Source organism: Hyalella azteca, unplaced genomic scaffold (genome assembly GCF_000764305.2).
Source record: "Hyalella azteca isolate HAZT.00-mixed unplaced genomic scaffold, Hazt_2.0.2 contig13798, whole genome shotgun sequence".
Classification (NCBI taxonomy): Eukaryota; Metazoa; Arthropoda; class Malacostraca; order Amphipoda; family Hyalellidae; genus Hyalella; species Hyalella azteca.
The window spans coordinates 38,302-43,679 of NW_025943705.1; positions in this window are offsets into that span (position 1 = coordinate 38,302).

The following is a 5,378-nucleotide window of genomic DNA, read 5'->3' on the forward strand; positions in this document are numbered from 1 at the left end:
TGCAATGAAGTGTGCGTGCAGTGAAGTGTGCGTGCAGTGGAGTGTGCGTGCAGTGGAGTGTGCGTGCAGTGGACTGTGCGTGCAGTGAAGTGTGCGTGCAGTGGACTGTGCGTGCAGTGGACTGTGCGTGCAGTGGAGTGTGCGTGCAGTGAAGTGTGCGTGCAGTGGAGAGTGCGTGCAGTGGAGTGTGCGTGCAGTGAAGTGTGCGTGCAGTGGAGTGTGCGTACAGTGGACTGTGCGTGCAGTGAAGTGTGTCTGCAGTGAAGTGTGCGTGCAGTGGACTGTGCGTGCAGTGAAGTGTGCGTGCAGTGAAGTGTGCGTGCAGTGGAGTGTGCGTGCAGTGGAGTGTGCGTGCAGTGGTAAACTCTCTTCAAAAACCATCAGTATTTTAATCTAAAACAAGGGTTTGCTCGTCTTGTATATCAAAAGCATCCAATGACACGTAAATATTTTGTATAGTACTCATCCAACATTATGTGTACGCCTAAAATATTTGCCGCGTTCGATATAGATATAAAAATGTAATAATTTAACAATCAATGGTTGTATATTTCTTAATGTATACGCAAAAATAATGGAATATGATCAGAAAGACGGAAGCCATTTAGTGTTAATCATAACATCGGATAAGTCAAATAGATCTGCAGCAAAAGACGAATTAAATGTATCGTAGGACACTTGCTTGCTGCAATCTCCCTTACATTCCTAAGGCGTCATTAAAGTTTAACGATAATGAGAATTTATCGCTACGGGAGACTGAAGCAAAGGTATCTAAATTTAGCACATTTCTCATATCCATGAGAATGTCAAGATAAAATTTAGTGAATTTAAGAGTTCCACTACAAAGAACTCTTCCAGTACGTAGGTATTTGAATCCATCGATGCAGTGAATTGTATATATTATTCGTAATAAAGAAGATACTTTTTATTACAACACTTCTCTTTAACTTCACTTCTTGTCTGTTTCTCTGTTTGTCTGTCTGTCTGTCTGTCTGCTACAAATCTTGTAATCGAAATTTAATACACTTCTACTTATCCTATCGATCTGAAATTTTGCACACTTTTGTAAAGTTGGAGACAATGCATGATTCAAATGTCAAAATAAATTATTTTAAAAATTATTTTTTTTTTCAAAATTAAAAAAATTGAGAAAATAATTTTGTCAGCTCCAAATCTTATAACTGATATTTGACACACTTTTACCTGTCTAATTGATCTGAAATTTTGCACACTTGCGTGAAGTCAGAGGCAATGCATGAATCAATTAACAGAATAAATAATTTTGAAAAAATTATATATTAAAAAAATTATATATATTAAAAAAATTGAAAACTTAATTTTTTAAATTTTTGAAAATTAGATGAAAAATTCATTGCACATCTGTTGTACAATGAATTTTAGATGAGAAATTCATTGTACATGTGTAACATCCAAGACACTGGATTGTTCAGAAGTGTTGTCTTTAAAAAGTAATTTAACGCATATTATTTTAGACGTAGTCATTAGTTGCTTGCTGACATGTTCAACGTCTTCGACTCATCTAGTGGAGGATACTTCAACTCATCTAATTAAAATGACTCATTTGTGTCGATGTTACACAAACGACGTGTATTGAAGAAAATTAAAATTTAGAAATCATGTAAATTTGTCAAGCTTTTGGTATAGATATGCTTCTAAACTTAACAATGTAATGTAACGATAATATTTAAATTTCTGCGGCCAACCCTCCACATAAAACGTTTATTTGGAGACTTCAATGCGCAGAATAAAACGATCCATAGTTTCGTTTACTTGGCCCTTACACGTACTGGTCCAATTTCACGAAATAATTTTTATTCCCGACAAATATCACTTAACAATAATTTGTTAAGTGATATAGATGATCAATTAAATATCCATCTTCGAATGGCTTTTCATAAAAATTCGATAACAAATCTCATGAGTTAGTTTGCCTTCATGCCTTAGCTTCCAAGTATTTGTTGCCAACGACGTGTGCATGGCCACCTTATCGAAGTATACAAGTGTGCTCATGTTCTGTACAAGATTCCAGAAAGTTTATAAGTTATATGTTCAGTCTTGTAGTGCCTAGCCTATATAGCACCTTATATATACGGGCCAGGATTAAGTCCAGCGGCTATCTCAATCTATCGTCAGTTATGGAAAGATCGGGTTCCATAGGCCGGATCCCTTGTGAATCAAGTCACGAAAAGTTCAAAAATCGGCAACAGGCCATGGGCCTATTTCTTCCGTTCCGACACTTCTATTCTATTCTTATATGAAACGAGAAGCAACACCAGGGGCACCGACAACGTGAGGAGCAAACTCCCTGCTCCGGGTATAAATGCGATCAAGAACAGACTTGATGAAGCTATATGGAGATGTTTATGATTCGATTAAAAGCGCCTGACACCTTATATATTGGTGGATGTTCATTAGCTACTTAGCTTCAACGTCAGTTTTAGATAGATCTGCATGGTCACGAGTCTCCAGATCTGCATGGCCAGTTTCCAGATCTCCAGGAGACAAGTCAAGAGCATTATAAGGATCGGCGACCGGCTATGTCGCCCATATGTTACCATGTTTTGTTATTTTATGCAAGGGCCCTCAATCAATATGAATTCATTATTTCGGCCTAAACAAAACATCATTGATAATTTGCAGTAATTACTGAGGCATCGATGGCAAGTAACGTAGCACAAATACTGGTTAGATTTCTATATAAGGTATTTATTTTAGCTACCGATACTTAAATGAGGCAATAATTAAGTTTTGTATCTGTTTCAAATTCTGATTTATAACCTTGACGTTAAATTCCTCATTGTCTCTTGAACAACTAGGTTTATGAGGATAGGGTTTTATAGTAGCTATTTCTTTCAGGCTGAGAGGTGCTCAAGTAACAAAAAGACTTAATCAATCTCAATTAAAAAATATCTGTTTAGAACTTAACCTGTCTGACTGCATAGGAAAATCTGTACATGTGCGAGTTATAATTGTAAACTACTAAAATTATGCACCCTGGCGAAGATCGAGCTGGATTAGAACTCGCTCATTGGTCAATTGTCATTCGTTTACTTAAGTTTGGCGCTCATTCAGAGACTTTCTGACTGAAGCTTTTTTAAGTTAATTAATTTGCGACCTCACACGAAATCAAAACTGTCAATGATTTTAGTAAAACTTGAACAGATTAACTAAATTCGCTATTTCGAGCGCCCCTCGTACGTTTCGAGGAAGTTTTCTGCTGGAGCATCGTTCGTTTCTATTATTTTTTCATACCGCCTGATTAAAACTTAAGCAAATTTATATCTTTATTCTTAAAAACACCTTAGCATTACATGGTATTAATTTCGTCTTATCCGTTTGAGCAAGTTGCATGAAATCTTCTAAAGGAAAAACAACAGATCTCAACCACTTCGAAAGCTTGATAACCAATTTTCAGCCTCATCCGATTTAATATTCCTAGAAACCTAGCTGACGCTACTGGTGGTCTCTAGTTATTCAGTTGCAAGAATTTGCCCTACTTCATATTTCATGCGAGACGAGAAGGCCCTAAAAGCTCTACCCAAATTCATTTGGGAATCGAGAATATTCCTGCTTTCAGTGGAAATTCGGAGTGATACCGAGACCCGGATGTCCCGGAATGAACACGAGACTCCCTGAATTTACATCTTTTTACCGGAGCATAACGAGACATCGAAATTAATTCTCCGTACGATTACTCCATACACTAATTTTAAACATATTTGAAGAACCATTTTGCTAGCTTCCAACATTTCATGTATCTTAGTGTGTAAATTATATCGCTTATTTCCAATTTGAAAATGAAAGTAAATTTGAAGGGCCACAGATAGGCCGCCCTCGATCAGTGTTCTATGCGGCCAACTCAGTACGAGGTGCGTTTACACGGGTCCAGTTGTGGCAGCCACTTCTTACTGGCCGATACTGACCGCCACAAATTACCAGCATACAGTATAAGGATATAGTCAAAATTATTGAAATAGTTTTGCGTTAAATTAAAATAAATGTATCACGTCCACAATCTTGAACCCATTTAAGCAATCTGATGCATATAGCACAAATAATATGCGCAAAAATAATGCAGTCTTTACTGGGATGGCTGGTGGACAAAATAACGACGAAAGTGACGGAAATTCTCTCCAAGCCCATCGGTCTACGGTCTCTAAGGACGCTCACTGACAAACAAACTTAAAAAATTATGGAATCCATTAATGGCCTCGTGTATAGGCTTACTGGCCGATAAAACTTTTGACGGCCAATTGTGACCGAAAGTACTGGCTGCCACATGCAAGCACCTCAAGACGCAACGTCACCAACCCGCGTTGTCATTGCGAGATTTGAAACGCGTACAGGAGTCATACGGTCAGCATTAGGCGTAATTATTTGATGTGTAGCAAAGATAGTACGTTAGGAGAGAAAAGCTTGACAGTTTTCTTCAAGCCATATATAGCCAAGTCAGCATATTAACTGACAAATTGTGGTGGCCAGCCAAGTGAAAAAACTGAGGAATTAATAACGTTTTTTTTCGGGTTGGTCCAAAACTGTAATGACGAACTTCGTTCACTTGCCCAGTCTTACAAATAGACAATCAAGTCCCGTCGTTCAGTGCTCAGGCAGCAAAGATAATTTCAAGTTTTTCAATCTTCAAATTCATCAAACTTAAAGTCTTTTTTGAAATGTTTATAGCATCATTAAGTTATTAAACTGTCACCTGCTACCTTTTTATTTTTTTTTCTGAGAACTCTCATCACAGGTTTGAACCTTAGTCTGACTCTTTACGATTCTCCAAGTCTCCACCTAGGGAAGTGACCTGAGTTGAGTGGGGTACAGTGTGACACACCATTTATTTCATATACTAAAGTATCCAACATCTCCCCCTGCCACGTCAATCAGTGAACTGACTTGTTTCATGGCTAGTACTACTCCAAAATATTGCTAAATATTACCAATAATGTATAAAATAATCGACGTGTCACACACTTTCCATTATTCCTACCCATGGAGAAGTGTATTTTGATCTCATGTATATGGCAGACAAGTCACAGCTATGACTAACTCATTCTTTCCCCGTTTAGTTTCACCGGCTGCCCTAGAAGTTCTTCTCCCGCAAAATTAACTTCATAATTAATGCAGGGCTTTCATTTGATTAACTAGCTTTAGTTCATATTTCAGCTTGACATAGTTTTTTTCTAGATTATGCCAACAGTGTTTCCACTGGAGCATGGATATGGTTGCTACCAACACCACTTCCAGAAACTTTTACCACTTCCAGAAACTTCCACCACTTCCAGAAACTTCCACCACTTCCAGAAACGAAGTAATAAGACAGGACTTTGTTGAAGGTAATAAAAGAAACGCGTTAA